At 39.4% G+C, this 23,032-nt stretch overlaps 1 protein-coding gene across 4 annotated transcripts in view; it reads right to left on the bottom strand.

Annotated features, from left to right (window-relative positions):
- LOC104016941 (contactin-4) overlaps nucleotides 1-23,032 on the bottom strand; it is a 353,560-nt gene that overhangs the window by 306,290 nt on the left and 24,238 nt on the right. For 3 of the 4 annotated variants that reach the window (XM_087743644.1, XM_087743651.1, XM_087743647.1), the window contains exon 2: nucleotides 7,428-7,472. The gene's annotated coding sequence lies outside the window, so the exon portion shown is untranslated. Of the gene's footprint in view, nucleotides 1-7,427; nucleotides 7,473-20,497; nucleotides 20,531-23,032 lie in introns of those variants that run through there. The other variant, XM_087743645.1, reaches the window with a different exon arrangement.

The following is a 23,032-nucleotide window of genomic DNA, read 5'->3' as shown; positions in this document are numbered from 1 at the left end:
GCTGGCACCAGTCATTTCGTATTTTGTAATTCCAGTACCAAAACACACCTTCATGTTTGCTGACTTGAGCATTTTTTGCCTTATGAATATTTGGGTTAAAGGGCATGTGAGATGTAAAGTTGTTACACCTCATTCACATTTCTAAAGTAAATGTTTAATATTCTAGTAGTCAGAAATTAATTTCCTAAATGTCAACTGATGCTATTGAAAATTGCTAAGGGCATATCCATAGAATCATAGAATCGTTTAGGTTGGAAAAGACCTTTGAGATCATCAAGTCCAACCATTAACCTAGCATTGCCAAGTCCACCACTAAACCATGCCCCTATTCAAGGTATTCCAAATGATTAACACAGGATCTGATAGCAAAGAAGCCATTCTAGCAATGGTCAAAACCACTGCCATACCTCTTGTCCTACCTGTAGCAAAAAAATGCTTACTCTTTTTTGCTTACTGAAAACCAAGTAAAACTGGTGCAATTTAATCTGACTAAAATTGATACTCATCTCAAACCTGCTTTTTCTCCTTCACTTGAGGACAGAGCTCTTTTATGGGTGTTTCAAGCCTTTTCTGATTTGTGCCATGGATGTCACTGGTGAAATAAGTGAAGGCTATACAAGTTCCCTTGCTACTCAGCCCCTCAAACATCATGAGCACATCTTTAAATAGTTAAAAGAAAAATCTTAAAAGCATTTGATTTGCAGCTCCCAAACCCTGCAGGTCCACAGCCCAAGCAGTGGAAAGCAGCCAGATATGACCTTACCACCCAGGCTTTAGGTCTCAGGCTCCCAGACACATGGCTCTCATGCTGAGCATCCCAGAAGTCCTACCGTCCTCCCTTTGCACAGTTGGACCCCCAAAGACAACCATCACCAAAAGCCTGCCAACAAGCTGACAGGAGGTACAGTAAGCTTTCAACAGATACTCACTTTTAATGAGAACTTGTTGAAATAAGCTTATTTATTTTATTCATTTGCTTGGAAGAAAGTCTCTTTAGTCAGCTCACCAGCCACTTGCACTGAAAGCTGAAGAAGTCAACTACGAAAATAAAAGCATTTAAACAATTGATGCATCTTGCTGACTCATCCTAAGTAATACACAGAGACCAAGAACAGCTACCCAGAATTACAAACTCCACATGAGAAAGATACTCTGCCCAGACACATCTGTACAGCATTCCACAACCTGGTTTCACTCCTCATCCTCCTCCCCTGTGAGCAGCCAGCAGCTTGCTGCCTCCCTGTTCATTCCAAGCCACCTCTCCAGTCTGACCCCACAATGTGGGAAAGCTGGGTTAAAAAGAAAGAGATCAGATTTCCTTTCTACAAACCTATTTAATGCTTATTGCATGTGTTCTCATTCCGCTACAGCTTGGGAAGGAAGGCTCACTACAGCTGTCTTGCTAAAGCTGTGGTTTACCTTCCCAGCCTTTTGTTCCTTTGTGCTGCATACCTTCAAGTAGGCTGCCTCCAACCACTATCTCCCTTATATTAAAGCCCAAGAAAATAACTTTCAGTACTTGCAATTACAACAGCCATTGCTTCAACCCAAGCAGATTCTGCTTTTAACTTTGCCACATCACACAGGGTATTTGCATGGTTGTATTCAGACTTCTCTATCTTCCACACCTGAGAAAGCTCTTTCATGTTCATTTTGATGCCGAATTCTGATCAAGATGCTTAAGCTGAAGAAATTCTCCCCTCTGAAAAGGGCTTTGTAGATTACTTTTTGCCCTGGTTAACTACAAAACATTGAATATAGAGACATGCAGGGTCTGAAATTTACTTATCAAGTTAAGATTAGTGCATGAATTTATAGTTCTTCAATCCCAAGGAGGATGATATGCTTTTTCAAATAACTCAAACTGGCACAGGTCCTGTAGGAAGCCTTCTAAACCTACGTGTTCTAGCAAAGTAAGTAACTGTTCTAGCTTAAATTGTTTCCTAAAAAGAAATTTTGAAAGGGGTAAAAAGTTACTTTTGATTTTAGAAGTCCAGCCTATATGCACAATACTTGTAAGATACTAAAGACAATAAATCTCATTGAATTTAATTATCCTCAACATTACCTTGTTAACAATTGATTATTTATCTGCAAGAAAGCATATGGTGTTCCTCTTCCAGTTTGTAGGATAAACTACGACTCTTAATTCAGCTTAACAATCTACTAAAAAGTGTCAAATACACAAAGGCCAAGCAGCAGTCAAAACTCAATAGGTGTGTTGGGGGAAATGCATCTGTCTGAGTAAATGGAGAATCATGTCATTCCAGAACCGTCACTCCCGCATTTTTCAGGAGCTCTACACTCACTTAAGTATCCCTTGAGGCACCAGCCACCACAAGATACAAGATGATGGATGTACCATCTCAAACAGTAAATCCTACCATGATTTTAATTGAATTACAGCAGCCATTTTATTTTTGCAGAGCCTCTAGACTCTGTATTGCTTGCTTGCTTCCAGTGATTCAGCAGTTTATTTCTCAGTACACTAATCCCTCCATAAGACAGTTTCTCATTCCTTTTAAGTAGTACTTCTGACACCAGCTACCTATATCTTTGTTGTTTAAGGCTCTCCCTTTTTTATTAAATAGAAGTAGTTTATCTCAGACATACTTTTGCTTTCAGACTCTACCACTTCTACATCCATGAGAAGGCTCCATCTTCTAGCAGTTCAGGAGTTGTCCTCACAATATACTGCTCCTCTATACCTTTAAGCTCACCTGACACCAGCGCTGCAGAAATTAAAAGAAGGAGACAGAAGAAACAAAACCTGAAGCCCAGAGGATAAGCAGCAGACAGTGACACCCACCTATAAACATAAGCCAGCTGTGAAATACTCTTCACAACACCTGGAAAATACATGTTTACTTTGCTATTTACAGGGGACTCCAACAAAACTGCCAACTGGCTATTTTAGTTCCTAACCTAAAAGGGGGCAGAAAGTTCAGTTAATAGGGGAAAAAAAAGGGGCAAAATAGGCAAAAGTGACTGCCAGGACCTGCCTCTGCCAGAGCAGGCAGCGGGGAAGTGTCAGCAACTCTATCATTCAATAACACCCTTGAATCAAGGCCAGTGCATCTTGACCTAGCTATTAAAGCAACAGCTTAAAACTTAGTGAGTTTAGTGACTCTTTATTGTAATAGCAAACAGTTTAAAAATACCACAATAATTGCTTTTGACTATAATCATCCAACAGCCATTAGCTGTTTATCTCAAAATTAATCCTCAAAGGGTGACCCTCATGTCCAAAATATGCTCTCAGTCATGAAGAATGATTGATAAATTATTCCAAGCTAGTCCACAGAACCACTTTTAGTGGCATTTTATCAAAGTTACTTTCCCCTTAATCAAAGGCTAACGCAACACAAAATCCTTAAATACGGGCTGCACCATAAGATAAAATCAGCAGCCTTGAAAAGGCTGGAAAACAGCAATTTGCACACACAAACACAAGATTTGGAACCACCATCATAACCTGCATCATCAGTCACAAGCAACAGTGGCTTTAACAGGACTATTTTCAGAGTATACTAAACTTCATGATATCTTAACCTTATTGTAAGGCCGTGATAATCTCTTTACAATATCAAACAAGTGCAAAAGGGTAGATTTGCTTCATGCAGAAATATTCTTTGCATCAAATTTCATGAATAATGGCATTACTGCCTTACCAAACACTCATTGGCATTATTTTCAGTCCCATATACCCACTCAGGGAACACAGACAACACATCTTCACACATATTCTGAAAGACAATATACTCTGGGAGTTTTTCACAACTGCAAGAGAAAGCTCTCACTGAAATGAAGCATGTCTTCCAAAACCTGCTTGCAAGGGAGAGATCTGGGCAGGTGCCCATGGCTTTTAACATAACTTTGTAAGTTCTGTTCAAGTATCTGATTGGTGCATTTGTATTCATCATGTTCTTATGAAAAAAAGTCAAGTCATGAGTACTCCATCCTAAATACTACTGTTACATAAGGAAAAAATCTCAAGGAAAATGCTGCTGCTCCTGCAATAATTATAATCCAAGATATATGTATCAAAAAGTTGTCACTTCATTTTGCTGTAAAATTAGCAAACTATCTCTCAGGTGCAACTTCAAGGAGAGCAGAGACTGCTCATCTTTTAAAAGACACCACTAAATCCACCGTAAAATGGCAATTTTGCTAATTCAGTTTTTCAAATTACTTTAGAACAATTGATTCAGTTTTAATTTTTCAGGTTTTCCACACAGAGGGGAACACTGGTGGCATGAGAAACCCAACTAATACAAGAGAAGGAAATGTCTAAGGAGAGGGCTGGCAGAGGGGCACAGAAGGTGCAGAGGAGGAGAAAGGAACCAGGATGGAAGGAAGCCAGGAGATAATAAAGGAGGAAAGGAGGAAAGGACATAGCAGATCTTCAGGGAAGTAGGGAAGGAGTGAGAGGACATGGTGGCAGACACATCTGGCAATAAGGAGCCTAGGAGGGAGGACAGTTATTTTCTATGGCTCTTGAAGCAGAGGGATGCCTGGAGATCATAAACAGCTCCTGTCTTTGAAGGAGTGATCTAAAAATTACATACAGTAAGCCTATATCCAAAGTAATCCTCTTGCACACTGACCCACAGCACTATCCAACTAAGCAAGTTTCCACATGGAATGAGCAGCAGTTCTCCAGATTCAAGTAACCAACAGCTACAAGGCACAAACATTCACACACCAAGCAAATGGGAAGCTACCACTTTGCTGCTGGATGCCAGTGGAAGAAGAAAGACCCTACAGTTTCAAACCATGCCGTAATTAACTGTTATGCAGACTATAAGGCAAAAAGCATATTCATTATAATTTCTTTTCCTAGAGCTATTACCCAGCACATTCAGTATTCCTATGCAGGAAAGGATGTTTCTCCAGCACAAGTGTACACTGCGTCTCTTGTAACATTTCTAATTAAAATTACACTGTAAGCCTGATTGTTGAATACAATGCACAGATGCTACAAGCTTTCTAAGATGACTGTTAGCCTGTAGCTGTTTTAATTAGCTTGAGAGGTAATAAAGTAGCATTTTATAATTATACTATTAAAATGCACAGATGTTTTCTTTCAAATCTGTACTTACTGAGTCACTTAGGTAACAATAGCCAGTTTTGGTTCAAACAGACCAGAAGCAAAACCCCAAACTTGGCTTCCTCCATGCCTTGCTTATGGCTTAGCAAGGACCACATGCAGCTTAAGAGTGTGGGTTTGAAAATCCTTCCCTCAGAGCTGAAATGTGTATAAAACCTGAATTTGCAGTCCCCATAACTGTACTGTTGTCAAGCATAATATGTGTGACCCCTCACTTTCCTAAAAAGCATGCTGTGCTTAGTTCTTTGAAGGTACAATGCTAGATCTCAAGGTACACTGCTAGCCAAGAGCCCCATCAGCAAGGGGCAGATTTTAGACACACACAGTTGGTACAAGTTCTCTGCTCAGAATATCAGAGGCTTGGGGGTTTTTTTGTTGTTTTTTTTTTTTTTTTAGGTTGTGTGGTGTTTTTTTTTTTTTCCAGATTGCTATTCTGAGCCCCCCTTCCTACACACTACAAGAACACAATTCTGGCTTATGGTCCTGTTATCAGACCTAAACATTACACATCACATCACTGAACTTTGAAACATTTGTATTCATTAAGCACTTATTCACACTTAGCTTTTTTCTTTAATACCACTTCACTACAAATGACACACCAGTTATACCACAAAACTGAGGCATTTAACACAAATTCTGATCACATTTTTGCTAATGAGAAGTGTTTACCAAATAGTTACATTGTTCTGTAAACAGAAAGCAGTTTCCATTCTTTTGTCTATAGTGGTGTCAGCATTTGCAAGCCATTACTAGTATGCATATAGCTGTCTACTCCAGTCATTCACACTTGCTATCAAACTGGCATTTAAGGATTTGGAATGCAGAACACAAGTCTGCAGCCTAAAAATAATATCCTGAGATCTGATCCTACACTCCTTATTCAGACTCAATTAATCAAGGTTGCCTAACTCTTCAGAAGTACTTTTCATCAGCAGATTGAAAACACTTTCCAAATGAAATGGGTATCAGTATCTCCTTTTTACTATGGGGAACCTGAAAACGAGATTTCACTTGAGAAAGGGCTTTGAGGCTAATTTAAGAGTACTGTCCAAAGGGATGAGGAGTCCATTATTCAAAGTTATCTTTTATATTAAGAAATAAGCTTTTCCTTTCAGACCACTAGAAAGTGATATATCAGAAAATTTATCATACTGTCTTTGAAAACCTCACACAAAGATAGTTTTGCAAATTTCAGAAAGCCCAGGGTGAATAAGAATAGTTTACTTGATCTACAGCAGTAATTCAGTTTGTATTGTAAACACCACCCAGGACTGAAGAGAAACTTCCGAGTTACTCCAAGGAAAAGAAGAATTAAGAAATTAAATATTTTGATCAGAAGGCATCTGTAACTTCTCTGAACAGATAGGGCAATAATGTCTAAAACTAAGAAGGAAGACCACATTCAATTTGTGAATATTTCATTGTAAGCTCTGAAAAGGTTTTGTTCTCCTTTGGAGATAACAATGTAATTCACACGTAAAAGCATGTTGTTCCTTGATAGCAATTTTATCTGTGGAGATTGGCTACATGGAAGCCAAGCTTGGTGGGGCAGTTTTGGGACAGGGCAAAAGCAACATAGGAGGGATGCAGAGGAAAGCACAGCCAGAAAGGCACAGCCTTCTCCTCTTGACTGGACCAGAGCTGGACACTCCAAAGAGCAAATTATTTCACACTTAAATCTATGTTTCATACTTAACACTCTTCCAGAAAAAACCCACAAGATAATTTCAGGTTATATAGGACAAAACGCACCTCTCAACTAAAAATATTGATTCCCTTGGACATTCAAGTTGAGATGCCATTAAGAAAATTTGAGTTTCAGAAGTGCCACAGGTTTGTTTGGCTAATTCAGCTGTAGAGTCAATCATCCAATGATTAATTAAACACTAATTTTAAAAATCTCATGACAAGAAAAATATAAGCCAAACCAGAAAAAACACTATTGATAACAAGATACCAATATCCATTTGTAAAAGATTCGTTCTTTAAGTTATATACATTCTTTTAAATAATGGTACATTTACAAAAATAGTTTTCTGAAGGCAAGATGTTCCATGTTTTCTATAAGCCTTCCATGTAGAATTGCCTAAATACAATATATACACTGTAAGAATTCAAATGCAGATTTCTGATATATTCTTTTAATAAAGGTAAACAAAACCCACTGTCAATGTACTGAGAAACTAAGGGGCAGATTCTTTACTCTAAGGCACAAACAACGCAAAGAAGATTTTGACATTCAATGCAATGATGTTAGGAAAGAAGATAAATTAATACCACTAACAAATGGGAATTAGTATTAAAGAATTGTTACCTTCTCCAGTGCATGATATGTAGACTTCAGTCAAACTTCCAATACCTGAAAGTATAAATTCATATGGGAAGTCAGTTATACTGGTACTTTAAGTCATTAAATTCATTCTTATCCACATTAACTTATTTTGCAGAGAAAGAGGCCATCTTTGATTATTTTCAGTCTGTTATTTTCAAAGTACCACAAGATAAAAGCAGTTAACCGGTCAGATACTCTATGGAATTTTTCCACAGTTCAGTTCCCCCCTACTCCACTGAGGTCTCCCTCTCAGAGAGCCCCCAGCCATGACGCACCAGTCACCAGCCCATTGCTCACTGAAGACTTTGTACATTACACTGGAGTTCAGCCATTCCACCTGGGACTATTTGAGCCTTATTTTTTCAACTCTGACTTCACTAAGGGCTGAAACTCTTTCAGCTGCTAAAGCCTCTCTCAGTGAATCCTCATCTTCCCCCAGTGCTCAAATGCTCTTTGTCTCCCAAAGCTGGCATAAATCCCCAGCTTCCCCCCCCATCACCGTTAAGTCAGTGCAACTCTCAGTTGACAAACCACCCTAAATCCCAAAGAAAGGGCTGAAGCATAGCCATTTCCCAAGAAGTTCTAGTACAACCATTAGATCATCCAAACTACTCACTAATCAAATTTTGAGAAGTAGAAAGACAAACTGCTTCAAAACATGTTTTAATCGTATAGCTTCACATGTTCAGTAGCTGGCTATGGCACACACAAAATCCATATAGTGGATGCAGAAGATGTGTTTATGAAACTAGAATTGGGTGAGCACCATAATGTAGCAAACTTACTAAGAAATATAAGCTTTTTTTGCACTATCAACATATCCCTGATAGGAGAGGCACCAAAAAAAGTCTGACATTTTGGCCTAAAGATAAGCATTGGTTATCCACTTTTAACTGAAGGGCTGTAGGTTGTACTATAACTCAAGATGAAGAGGACGCAACCAGAGGAACACCCCTCTACTTCAGTTCAAGTCTGTAATACAGTTGGTACTGAAGTCCTGAGAATACAAAAGGCTTCTACACGACGTGCTCTTACCAGTTTTGCTGTGGGAGATTTTGTGCTAAGGAATTACATTATTGGTAGTCTACAGGCATATTATGACTTCATTTAACAAATATGTACCACTCACAAACAATCAGCACCTTTTACTAAGGACTCTGTGTGACATTTTTCAGCCCGCGCTTCAGTTACACTCACAAAGTGAAAGGAGTTACAGAGTGGCTCATCTGTAGTTTTGCACAGCACTACTTTGCCACCCAGATTTGCTGGAGGGAAGAGCCCCCTTCCAGTCCAAGCAACCTGATGGGCAACAGGTGGGATCCAGCGTCAGTGCTGAGTATGGGCAAGCTTATTTGTAGAGGAACAGGCTTCAAAGGAAGGCAGAGCCAGATGGAGCCCCACTGAAGTGAGCACAATGCTGGGTAGAGCAGATAAATATTTGACATTCAGAGCTACACTAATTAGACATCAAGAAGAAATGAAGCGTTTCATACCAATCAAAATATTACTCTATTTACTGTAACTGTTCAACTTACCACTTCAGTCGTAGAAAGTTTAGGAGAACAACTTGCACAAGTTAAGAAATGCTCTAACACCAACGTTGCTACATATTTTTAGACACCTACAAATCCATCCCTTGCTGCTGAAAACAAAGAAAAAACCTCCTTTTTTTTTTTTTTTTACTTTGAAAATTCTGATCTTCGCTATACTTGCCTATCCATCTCTAAAGTATCCATGAACTTATGTGGGCATATAGGGCAGAGAGCCAAAGCAGAAAAGAGGTTTCTTACAAAACACCTGTCATACAACCTTTAGAAACACATTTGGTTGAGGTTTTTTTTTTTAAATCCCTGTCATGCTTGTGTGCATAATTGAGCTAGGGTGAGGGTTTTTTTGGTACTCATGTGGGAGACTCTGGATCAAATCTTCATTTTTCTCTTCCCCCACAATCCCAGCAAATGCATTTACTACTAAGCCTATTACTGCTTTCTTTTGTTGGAACTGCTCACATTGGTTAGACTCAAGCAGGACATCTGATCTCCCATATGCCCATCAAGTGCTTTGAATACTGAGTAATTTGGGGGTAGATGAAACAGGTGACTGGTTAAAAAAACCTCTAGATTATGACTTCTGTCTACTTCACAGATAAAACCAGCAGCATGTACCTACTCAAATCCTTCAGAAATTTCAGCTTCCAACAACAGAAACTTTTGTGGACAACTTCTTAAAAACACTTTGCAGTGGCAGAGAGGTATTGACTTGAAAATCAGGGAATAGGCAAATTCAGAATGTTTTACTTTCAGTGCAGTATTTCATCCCATAGTAATTGCAAAAGGCTGAACATTGCTCTTCATAGTTATGTGTTTAAGATGGTGATTAAAGTAATTGTATGTTATCCTCACAAGCAGCACTGAACCTGGACTTCCAGGCTCGAAAACCTAAAGCATTTAAATTACATTACCCCCAAACATTCAGCAGTGCCCAAGCAATTTTGCTAAGTAACAAAACCCCCTCCCATAGCCTGGAGGGTTTGGCCATAGCTTCCAATCAATTCAAATGCACACCTTCATCCCAAGCGAAGAACAGACTGGAACAGGTACTGAGGGAAACAGACAGTACTCTCTTCCCCTAGGTGACATGATGGAAGACAGCATGCTAAAAACTGAATTTAGCAGCTTCAGTATTTTCTGCATCCCTTGTCAACAGAAGGCTTTGAAAAAACTTCAGAACACAGATATGAAGTCATGTCCAAAGGAAAAGGCAACAACACTCGTTTAATGTAGCTCCCCAGTCACCACTCCAGTTGTTCTCAAAGCTACAACTTCCAAGAAACCTAAAAAGAAATTCAATTTTGCACAGCCCTCATTTTATGTAAAGGAACAGCACATACTTCAAGGAAAAAAGTCACTTAAGGATAGAAAATAAAAATAGAGAGGCACCACTTCATTTCACAGAAATACTGTATAATTACATACACAAAAAAAAAAATCGACTTTTCAAGGTGGAGGTGGTTCTTTGGGAGCTGGCAACTGGGAGTACTGATGAGAGCCTGAAGAAGTGCTAATCTCATCTGCTGCCAGCAGAAATCCATACATTACATCCCAAGTTTATATTGACACACTAATGCAGAATGAGCTGAAAGAAGCTATCCCACAGAAAGCTGAGGTATGTTTCCCACCTGGAAGTTTATTAGCATAATATGCAAATACTGACAGTCCTAATGCATCTTTCCTCAACATACTTATGTGAGGTAAGACTGCAGAGTAAGGGTGATGGTATTTCTCTATGGGAGGAAATCAAGCCTGGTCGATGGCAGGAATGTTAATGATGCATCAGGTTCCAAATCCCCAAAACAAAATTTTCCCTTGGTCACTTCCAACATGCAACAACTCACTTGCTGATGTTTTTTCATCTTTTTCCTGTCCCTAGTTCTACTCTGAGCTTAGGTTTATTGAACTAGCCTCCTCTGGCACTGTTTTGTATTGCCTACCAAACCAATAGACTAGTCTTATCCTGTCTTCCAAATTCACTGCTTTTAAGAAAGCTTAAATCAGGAAACAGACTTTGCATCTCTCTGCTTCACTCCAATCTCCAATTAGGCACTCCAGAAACCCTCAGACTGCAGATTTGTCTTTATCTGAAATCCCCAGTATACTGTTTAAGAGCTTTCCCTGCTTCTGTTTTCTAATATGAACTTGATATCCTCCAAACCTTTCACTTTCTATAAATGCAGTATTTCTTCACTTAACAAGAAGCTGAAGAAACAGGAGAACCACAAGCCTGCTCAGCCTATTGGCTTATTAACACAGGTTATTAACTAATCAAGTGCTTCTGAAGCTGCTCCTGCTTATTTTTATTTCCAGCAGTCCTACCAGTCTTCATGAAGAAAGATGTTCCCTGCAACTGCTCCTATTGCTGTCCCTATTCCTGCTCTCGGAGGGCATTTCTCAGAGCAAAGCCCATACCTGCCCACCCACCTCTGCCCTAGACCTGGCTCTGCTGCCCTCTCAAAAACAAAGCAAGAGGACACTAACTCTGAAGTATCACCTAGTTTTACTGCCTATATCAAGAGATGAACAGCAAGTGGTCCAGCAAAGAGGGTATCAAGCATCAGCCACATCATTTCTTTGCTGAGGCGCACGTCTTGCACAACAGGAACCCACACTTTATTCAGCACCATCTACCAGCTGCAGCTGAGACATGGTGCAGCCCTTCCTCAGTAACATTTGAATCCTTGGCTTGCCTCCTGTTCATGAATTCAGACATTGTTATTAACACAATAGATTGATTATGGGAGCTAAATGGAAAAGACACAGTTTTCTGAAGCTGAAATATAAATCCAGTACGCATTTGTCACAGAAGCATTTCCTGCGCATTTAAACATTGTTTAGTGAGTCAGCCAAAAGCGTTTTGCAAGTGTAATCTATCTCATAGAGGAAAAACTCAAAAAGCCTAATCACCATCATAGCTCTCCCAGGGTTTGATAGGTTTAACTTCAAAGTAAAACGCTGTCAAAATAGAGATCCCATGTGGTTTATTATAACAAAAAGTGAATATTAAATATTTCAAAGTGTTATTTTGAGGTAGCAAAATACCTTGGTCTCATCAAGTGGGGATGAACATTACGCATTTATATTGGATTTTTAGGTTTTACAATGCCATTTGTTTGATGTCATTTGCTTCACAAATGAAAAGAACATTGACCTGCATGTCTGTGTATTGATAATAAAATAATCTTTAGACACCAGAATTCTTTGGAGAGATTGTCAAAGAAATCTCAAAATTATTCACTAGCTGATTCATAAATTGAACCTGTAAGCTACATAACCCTTAAAATTGTCTTTTATTACTTAAAAATGGGCTTCCCTGCTTCATCAGAACAGGCTCAGAAGGCACTGCTTACTGACTGTACACAGAGAAGAGGAGGCACCTGTTTGAAAGGGATGTTCTTTCAAAGCTATTTTCCCATGTAGAGATACAGGTGAAGAGTCCATATATCAGTAAAAAGTCCAGAATAACTACAGGAGACTGTGTTCAGGGAATATTATGTGTTCATCACCTTTCTACTTTAAATGCAAATAATGAAATGCGTTAAATTGTTTTGCATTGCCTGTGAGTGATACTCTAGTCCCTCCAAACTGCTGATTAAGAGATCCTCCACGCGTTTGCGTATAGTGCATCAATCCAGCCACTTACCAAAGGTTATTTTAACTGAACACGTCAGACTGATGACACAAAGGGAAAATTCACTTCAGATAGAGTCAGGTTTTTTTGCATGTGTTTTTTCATTACCAAGATATAAAAACATCTTTGCAGTCTACTATAGCTTGTTTTCCAAGCAACAGAAAGGGATAGGTTGTACCAGCTCCTCACTAAGAAAACAACCACATTTTATGCATCATCACTGTAAGCTGCAGGTTTATAATCTTAATTTTTAATGAGATGTCAAGAGGCCACATAGCAGCTCTAATGCTGTACAAGACCCGAGTTTAACTCCTTCTCCCCAGGGAAGAGAGGGTGCATGAGCTCTCCAAACCATCACCAGCCCATGAGCCACTCTGCTTGCTGGTGACTCTGAAAAGAGTCCACCACAGCCTTACAAAAACAGATAGGATCTTCTAATACTTCTGTATTCCTGCACTTCCTTTTCAAGCTTCTACTTGGCCAGAAGCCTGCCTCAGCTGAAGGACACCGTGCAAAGGATATCGTTCAATGTCACATCTGAGTGATTCTTTGCATGAAAGAGCAAGCAGAAGTTAACAGGCTATACCTAGCAGGGAAGGGAGGGGACCATTAGTTCCCCTTCATTTCTTGTTCCTATCACTCTGTTATATTAAATCTTTTCTTACTGGGACTGAAGTGCCAGAAGTGAAAATTATAAGTGATCAGAAATATCTCTAATCACTTGTAACCAATTACAAAATACCAAACAAGAAAGGTCAGTGATAAAAAAAATATATCAGGTACTGAGTAATTAATGTCTACACAGCTTGCAATAATTAGCAACCTCGACAGTTAATTTCACATGTTTTACCATTCAGTTTTTATTTGAGGTGACAATTTAGTGCTTATTTGCAAGCTAAGGTATGTATTCACATAGTCCCGATTGCTGTAAATGAAGGCCTTAAATATTTACTGCTAGGAAAACATTTTAAACTTTTAGCAAGATTATTTTCTAATACTCAGCAGTAAGATTTTTATGACCTTCTGTGTTGAGGAATAATCTTCTGCAGCAAGATAAAATGGATGTACGCCCACAGTCTATCCTTGCTAGAGCTACAGCTCCATCGCCATTAAATTGTTTGTTTTTCTTCTTTTTAATTTGTTCTTTGTCCTTGCAAACCAGGAGACATTTCAGATCGCCCACATACTCCCTCAACACCATGTTCTCCAAAAAACAAGGTCTCTTGCTTTCTAAGTTGGTTTCCTTTAAAAATTGCTAAGTTACATAACTAGGTCACACAGCGCAGAGATACTGAAGTCTGCCGCGGGTTTTGAAGTTAAACGTGTCCACACCAACCACAAAATAGACACCTCCCAGTGCTTACCCTGATGCTTTTATATAAAGAAGCAACAGTATGAATAAGATATTTAACTTTATGTTGCTCTATTCAATCAACATGGATCAAGGTCAGATGAACAGAAGACATGACAGTGGCACCACAAAAAAAAAAAAAAAAAAAAATCAAGCCTGCAACACTGGACTAGAAAGTCCCCATGGGCTTTGCAAGTTGCCACCACAAACCCAAACTGTGGTGTGTTTGGTGTGGTAAGCTCACAGGGTGAGCCTGCTCATCTCAAGGGTGCCTCAACATAACAAGTAGCATTTTCTAAATTTTTTTAACCCATTGCTCTCCAAAGACTTGGGGAACAAAGCGGTGGACTTGAAGTTTCAATAGCCCATGCACTGTTGTATTTCCATTTGTTAATTCTCTGAAAATCAGCAGAGGCATATATATTAACATGCTGCTCCTGCTCTCAGAGGCTGACTGACAGCCCAGGACGAAGCTAGCAGGGCAAGCATCCTACTTGAAGAGCAGCACTCAGTGGAAAGGCAGTGGATATCCAAGGAAATGCCTCTACTTCTACTGCCTTGAGAAAAACCTCGTTTTTAAAAATGCTGAATTGTAACTGAACTGTTGCATAATGTCTTTAAGACAATCAATTTAGCAAGTCCTGGATGCCACTAGGGAATAGAAGCAATACCCACAAAAGCCACCTTGACCTTAACAGCCAGCTAAAAAAGGTGTTTATACACAGTATTTTGAGAATAGGAAACTGCTACATGAACTGCCAATAGTTTGCAGTCTTAATATTCAGCAGAGAACTATCAAAAAAATTTTTTTTACCTTATTCAGTCTGCTCTAAGCAGTGCACAGCAAGGACAGCAAGAAAGCGTAATAAAATTGATAGTATACACAGCAACAGCAAAAGCCTCACAAAAACTTCAAGTGCAGAAGAACGTCATTAGCGACTGGGGTACAATAAATCTCACTTCACTGGAAGCAGCATTCAGGATTTCTTGTTCAGGGCAATTCCCCCAGTAATCAGAAACCCATGTCATGAAACTATCTCTGAGTCAGAGGTTTCTTCCAAAGGATTCATAAAATACCCGAGAATAATGAAGAACTGATAACAAAATGCAATGTTTAGTTTTCTAAGATAAGTTCCTTTTAAATTATCAGTTTATAGATTAAGCTAATTGATACATCCAAAAATCTCAGCATTTAGTAGCAGCAGACAGCAAATAAAGCTAAGTACAAGCTAAAAACCTAAGAGCCAAAACAAAACCAGAAAAGCTGGTGGAAGTAACGGACCAAAAACTTCATATCCAAAAGGAGTATGTGCCGTGCAAGCGGCAGAGATGAGACTGTCCCCCATCCGTGACAACTGAAAGCAGTACACAGAGACAAAAGTCCAGAAAATCCATTTAGTCTAGTGCCATCTGTTTAATGCACAAGTTACATACCTTTTTAAAAAAAAGGTATAAAAATAGGCAAGTCCTGAACAATAAGACTAAAATACTTTGAAGCAAGATATTTAAATGAAGGCCACATACACGTAGCACCTACAACCAGCACACACTCTAAATACTAACCATAAAATCAGAGGAGCTTAATGTACAGTAGCAAATCGCTTCCTTTCGATTTCAACTACTTTTGTAACTGGTTTTCCTAAATCTAAACAGAAACACTAACAGACCATGAGTATTCTTCCTTCCAGCAGGCAGGCTGCCTCTTTCTCTTCCCCTTTAACTTCCCACTCCTGCAGCAACACTCTGCAAAAGAACTAGGGAATATTTTATCAATTTATTCTCTCAGAGTCACTAGGTTATGACTAGGGGGGGAAAAAAAAAAAAAAAAGAAAAAATCTGTTGCAATGTAATCTACCCACATTCAGAAGCACAGAAAGCTATTAGTCTGCATCCTAGTGATACCAAGCCCTTTTCATACAAACAGGAGAACAAGCTAAGCTACCCAGCCTTGACATCTGTCAAAACAGAACAGGTCTCAAGTAGTAATTTATATGGGTAGCTTTTTTCCTCCTCTCCTTCCAGTAGTTCAATTATTGCAGCATCATCATGAATAAGTGGTATTATTTTCAGGGAAAATTAGAGAAAAAGAAAAGGCAATATAATAAGCATAAGATTTGCCAAAATCCCTTCCTTTTTTTTAATATATGTATAAATTACTCTCCTTCCCTTCATTGTATTCTACTGCTGCAAACATATCAGTTCAACAATTTCCTCCTATTTCACATTCATCAATTTTGCCATTATGTCCTCTCCATTATTAAAGTCCTACTCATCTTGATCACACAATTAGTTTCACTACATTAATAGATGTACAGGATGCAGGAAAAAAATTCCATGCAGCTCTTGGTCCTTACGCCTACACCCTGGGTAATCTAAAAGTATTAATGAATTTAGCTGTAAAAGTTAGTACGTCAGCACTAGGTTGTGTCATTGTTGACCTAGTGGAGCATAGTCATGCCTTCAGGCTGTGTTTTTACATGCAGATAATTTGTGTTATCATAAGAAGCAGGCCAGGTTTGTTTACACAGTCAGTGGTCCACGTAGCATCAGCCAAGCATGACATCATCTTCCATGGGTACTAAAGCTGCTGCAGACGGAAAGAGGGCTGAAAAGTTCTTCAGTCATTTTGCTAACAGCACCATTTTAAATGACAGTGAATATAAAGCCTGGTATTTTTCAATTCTTAACTGCTCAGTTCTTTTCTGTTCTTAGTAACAGGTACTCCTGCCTTGATACTTTGGCACCCGACACTAAAACTCAAGCAAGAGCTAAGGCCATACTTTAGTAAAAAGAGCACGTTAACAGTGACATGCTTTTCAAAGGCTAATACTCCCAGCAGCTTCATTTTGATGGGGTGACAGTCTCTTAAGCTGATGCAGCCCAGAGGGTAGAGGAAGGAGATCAAAGGAAAGGAGTAGGGCTGGAAGCCACAGACAGACCTGCTCAAGGATCACAAATAACCCCACAAGAGCAGGCAAAATTCTGTTTGTGAACGTCAAAACTGGAACTTGGCAACCATGAATCCCACAAACCGGGATAAAAGACTCGGCCAACCACACTGTATTTTCAACTGCATAGGCCGAACACCTAGAAGAGCAAACCTGATCCTGAGCACAGTAAAACATTGCTAGATTGCATTTTGATCCCACTGATATTCAGGGGATCTGAGCTGGCTGCAGGACAGTTACATTACAGGGCTGTTGATAAGGGCAAAGCATCTCAAAAAAAGAAACTGTAAAAAGAAAAGGATGTTTGGTTCTTAATGCAAACAACTGAACTTCAAAAATATTTATGGCTGTTGGGAGGGGAAGAGTACAAACTTGCACCTTCTTTCTCACTAAGAAATAGGAGGAAACTTTGACCCCCCTATAGATGAGTGGAAACAACACTGCAGCACAGCTGGTGTTAATAGCAGGTGCCAATGTTCACACTTGGCCAAGACACCGAGATGGATGCACAGAGCTCAAGAGAGACAAAAATCAGAAGCTTTTGGTGGTTATTTTCTAAACCTGCACACTTATTTTCCATTTCATCAATATGCAGCTGAAACATTTTAAATGACAGCAGCTGTTTGCAACTTGCATTCTGCAACACTGCAAATACAGCAGTAGTACAATAGGCAGCATGAGAGGTCTGCAGCCACGCCGCCAGCGACAGCATCCTGGGCACCTGGATGCTACCCAGCTAGCCCAGCTCCTGGCAGCATATACTTGGGAAGCTTGAACAGTTTGGAGCAGGATTTCATCTTCTCCCAGCACCTCCACAGCAAAATAGACAGTTGGTTAATTACATTGTTCCACCAAACATTTATTATTAGTAAAACAGATTTGTTGTGGCTGCCAGGCCACGATTGGTGATGTGAAAATATGTTCTGAAAGCCAAAAGGAGAGTACCAAGTTTCCCATAATATGGAAAAATCCAAAAATAAGAAAAGATGTTCATAGCATCTAATAGAAAATATTAATGTTCGAGGTATACACAGAAAGTATAAAATTATCTAAATATGCATTTAAATAAATATGCTTCTTCATAAAAATAATGAAGGCTCTGTAAGATAGTATAAATATATTTTGTACATCTCTCAAGAAAGTATAAATATATTGCGTGTATCTTTATATATATATGCCACATAAAACATGCTGAGAAATTTAGCTCTATCAAGACAAGCACTCACACACTTCAAACTTCCAGAAATTAAAGTTTTAGTTCAGTTTTGTTCCTTTGTGCCTACTTTACAGTTATCTTTATATAAAGTATTTAACTAAAGCCTTGGGTCAATTGCAGCTTAGAGGTAAAGAAACAAGTAACAAAACAGTTTTGCTACATCTACATAAATCAGACTTTCTCCCTAAAGCCTCTATTATTACTGCAACAAAGTTGGCTAGCAAGTGTTTGAGAGAAATTAAAGCAAGGCAGCTCAAAATTCTTCTACAAATGCTTTAAGGAATATAGACTTTTTATAGAAGTTCTGATTTCATCAAGTATATTTTTTTTTCCTGAAAAAAATAAGTTTGTTGTGCTTTGCCCTTTTTTAAAAAAAAATGAAAAGCTTAAGTATTCAGCAAGTAAGCCCATTTTTCTGGGTTTCTGGTTTTCTAGCCAGTTCTACTAAAAATGCACTTAATTTAAAATTCACACCACTGTCAGAATTAATCTTATTTCTTACTTTTAATTCTACTTGAATCTACTGCTCAAAGGTGGCATGTAACATTAGGGATCTTGCTATGATCCAGCTGGAATCCAGCACTGCTGATTCATTTCCCCTCCCCACTCCTCTTGAAAGAGTTGAGCCCAATATCTCCATCTTCAAAGTCATTATTCTATCAATACACTGAGTAATTTAGTAGGCAGCTGTTTGACTTGACATTTTTATACAGGTCATAAACTCACTAATACACTGAAACCTATGCCTTAACTAGTATTTCCATGGGGTAAAGCTGCTCAGGGACTAAGCCACATACATGCCGCTTGCAATTATACACAAGACTGCCCAAGTTTCACCTGGCTTTCTAGCTATTTTATGCTTACTTTGATGACTAAAACCAATTCCCTCCCTACAAAAGCCATATATTGCTGCTTACACATTTGTATATGAACACTGATAACATGAACTTCATAATATCTGTACAACATTAAGGATATTACCTAATCCTCAAAGGCTAAGCAACTTATGATTAGCATTGGGCTACCTCAAAAGTACAAGTGAGGGGTATCGGAGGTTTCTTTTGGGCAACTCCTGGCTGTTCATCCCCAGAGCTTTGACCAACTGAGCAAGTCACAAGGGAATTGGCCAAGTACCTAAAAGAAATTGCTATTGGGGGGGAGGGGAGACACAGACGGGATGACACGGGAAAGAAAACTATCTAGGAGCTTATTTACTAGATAAGCTGTTCATATTCCTTTTCAGTATTCCTTTCATACTCTTAACAAAATGCATGGAAATATAAATATGTGTAATAGAAGAGAAGGAAGGAACGAGCAAATGCAATGGAAGGGAGAGCCAGGAGCAATACAACACAAATCACCAATGCAAAAGCTCTAGTGAAGAACATGTAAAGGTACATTGCATAGAGTAAATCCTCATTATATACTGCTATTACAGCTCAACAATGGAAAATACACATCTTGTAATGCTTTCCTATAGTTTGAGCAGGAGTTGACTAAAATATCCTCTAAGGTTTTTACCAGCTTTAGACCTTAGTTGACCACTATATGCTGTGTATGGCTTGCAACACGATCATGCAAATTAATACCAAGTACACTGTTAAAGTAGACCCAAATGAGTCAGTGAGAGCCAACTCCTAGATGTATCTAAATACAAATTAATTCTATTAATCCTTACTTATATCCATGAGAAAAAAACAGCAGCTATTAGAGACCACCTTCCAGAGGTCAAGAGCATGCAAAATGTTTCACAGGAGTCTCACTGGCTACAAGGCTTCTCTGACTGACATAATTACTACTATTACTAACACATCTGGAGACCTCTCAGCACCTTATATTTGTTAATTCTTGTCTTCACATCAGCCCTCTAGCACACATATCAGGACTTATGTTTCTTACATATAAATGAAGATGGCTTGTCTGCAGGACACTAAGCAGCAAGTCAGTAATTAACGCCAGGCATGCGCTCACATCTTCTAGAAGTCAAAGTATTATCTACATAGAAATGTTAGTTTTACCAAGGGAGCTGTGTAGGAGATATCACAGTAAAGAAATTAAATAAAGTTCTGAGAAACAGAACTCAGAGACAGAAATTAATGTGGAGCCTAAGCCTGCTTTTTGACCACAGCAATTTACCCCATCACGTGCTTAATCCTCAGAAAGACAGACACAACCCTCAAGCAAAAGTCTTATTTCCACCATCTTCTACAATTCCCAAAAGCCTTTTGACAGCAAAAAGTCTTCCCCGGGCAGGACCCACAGCAACAGCACCACCACCACCACCACCACCACCACCACCACCACCACCACCACCACCACCACCACCACCCCCAAGAGCCCGCTGCCAGCTCACCAGGGACAGGTCCTGGGGAGCCCCTTCTGCTTGGCTACTCAGTGATGATGCTCCCTGCCAGCCACCTTCTCTAATAAGCTCCTGCAGAGCTCCATCTCCTCCCACCCCCCTTTCAGGTGTGCTTTTACCCTCCCAACTGCGCCCAGCTGGGCAGGGGAAGCCAGGTCCATGGACAAGCCTGTTCTGTAGACAAGGGCTGGCTGGCAGCTCTGTGAATAGGTATGCAGTGTGTTATCATTAACAAGAATTATTCCTACCACTGGACCTGTGTGAAAGTGTTGGGATAGGGAAGTGCTAAATGAGGAAGAAGACTGAGTTGAAATGTGGCTTTGATGCCATTTACCATTCACTTAGGCAGAAGAGGAGAGGCACCTCTCAGAGGTTCTCCATTGGTCCTAGCAATGAGATGATTGCTATGGCATAACATTTCTGGACAATATGAATCTGACAGTGGCATGGCTGGGAGCTATTTTGTTAAATGCAGAAGCAGCAATGAGAAGTGAAAAGATACTCTCCCTTGAGCAGACATAAAATCCTTTACTAAACTCAGGGGTCTAACCAGCAAAGCAGAGAAAAAACCTTCATTACCACGGCACCCAGCAGCTCCAGCCCAAGAGGAGACACAAACTATCCCGTAAGAGAATACCATCCTTTGTGCCACTCAAAGCTGTTTTGTGAATCCCAAATATTCTGCCAAATCTTCAGATTAGAGAAACACAAATGCTAATGAACTGGCCTTGAGCAAGCAGCAGCATGGGGCATCTCCCTTCTCCATCAAAACCCTTCCCGGCAGACAGCTCACAGCACATGTAACAAAGCAAAGACTCTTCCTGGAGCTGTTATAAACCCAAGGTATCCTTTCTGTTACATGTCAGAGGGGACAAAAGCCCCTAACTGGATCTCAGAGACCCTCTGTTATGGTAATGCTCAGAAAATACTAGATTTCTTTTAAAAGGACAAGTGCTGTAGGCTGGAGGATGTGATGGCAAGAAATGGGCTGTGACACTAGAATCTGGCATCAGGGTGACTCTAAGTGCAGTGACGGAGGACTGAGGGAGTGAGGGTAGCAGCAAGGGGAATAAAATTACCATTACTAGTACTGGACATGAAAGCCACCACTGCCCTTGATGGCATTCATAAAGTATACCCTTAGTAGGTATTACCGTAATAAGGTAATATTTTTTGTTAGAGCTGCTACATGGAAAGCATTCATCCATGCCAAGAACGGAGGTCACTGTCTCACGGCTTCTTCACGGGCTGCAGTGGGATTTCTACTTGAGAGACCCAGCACTCTCTCCTATCACAAATTCTCTTTATAAGGAGGAGGGGCAGGTTAATATTAGGAGACAGAGTAAATATTTTAAAATGGAAAATGAATACAGGCCAAAACCAAAATGCAATTCCGCATGCCTCAGCTTGTGGAAAGATAACCTAACCCATCCAAAGGAGAACCAACTTTGTCTAAACAACAGCAATTTTGGCCATAGAAACTGTTAGACACATTGAAAAGGAAGAAAAGTCAAAAGATTTGCTCTCAATTGCAATTATTTTAACTACATATAAATACATCATTTCTTTACAAGGTATAAATAACTATATGCAATTACATGCTAATTACTTACAATTAAATTGCAGTGTAAATACAGCACTGCACAAAGATAATCAAATGGTTACTTGTACAATGTAAATTAATTGATAACAGGAGATTTACAATTGCGAATTAGAGTGATTACATTTTGAATACTATGTTAGGTATTACCCACAGTTAATCATTGAGCTTTTTTCCCCCAATAAGGTAACACCCCAATAGGGTACCCCACTCTGGGGTGACAAAGGGAGGAAGTAGGTGACAATTTTCTGAGTCAGCACATACACCCTTTGCTGTTATTTCCGACATAATTATCCTACATAATTTCCATCACTATCGGTTATCTGAAACATTCTCCATGCTGCTGGCAATAGGATACTTAGTTCTGATTAGCTTTGGAGAGAGACATTTCTACAGCCTTATCTTTCACTTGCATTTCTGATTCCCTCTCCTCTTAGCTCCATCCGGCATTCAATTTAGTTTCACTTGTGTGGCCGTCTACAGCTATAAACATAAATTGTCTGCAATTTTATGCCTTCAAAATCCCAGGATTTTTTCATTATTTCACCAACATGCAGAAGGCAAATCTACCATCTATTCATAAAATAACAGCAGTGGGTGGTTTTGCTGCTTACTGGAATGTGTTTGTCCTTTTCTTAAAGGTTGCGCGTGCCTCTGCGTGTGTATTTGTGTTATTCCAGAGCGTCTGCCTGTTGTCCCCGGTTCCTGCCAGAAAAAGGATGTCTGCGGTAGCTCTTTGTTGATTTTCTATTGACTTCTGTTTGAGGCTGAAGGTGTTTCTCATTACTTTCTTATAATACAGTGAGGATACCAATTTAGCTACATTGACCTTGTAATGATGTTTATTTCTTCTTGTATTAGTGCCTGTGTTGAGCATAGGTTTTATTACTCATTCTGTGTCTGTTTTGCTGATTTGGGATTATGTG

The sequence above is a fragment of the Nipponia nippon genome, unplaced genomic scaffold (assembly GCF_047370975.1).
Source record: "Nipponia nippon isolate SJK-2023a ecotype South Korea unplaced genomic scaffold, ASM4737097v1 scaffold_9, whole genome shotgun sequence".
NCBI classification, from domain to species: Eukaryota; Metazoa; Chordata; class Aves; order Pelecaniformes; family Threskiornithidae; genus Nipponia; species Nipponia nippon.
This window is presented reverse-complemented; position numbering and strand designations above follow the sequence as displayed.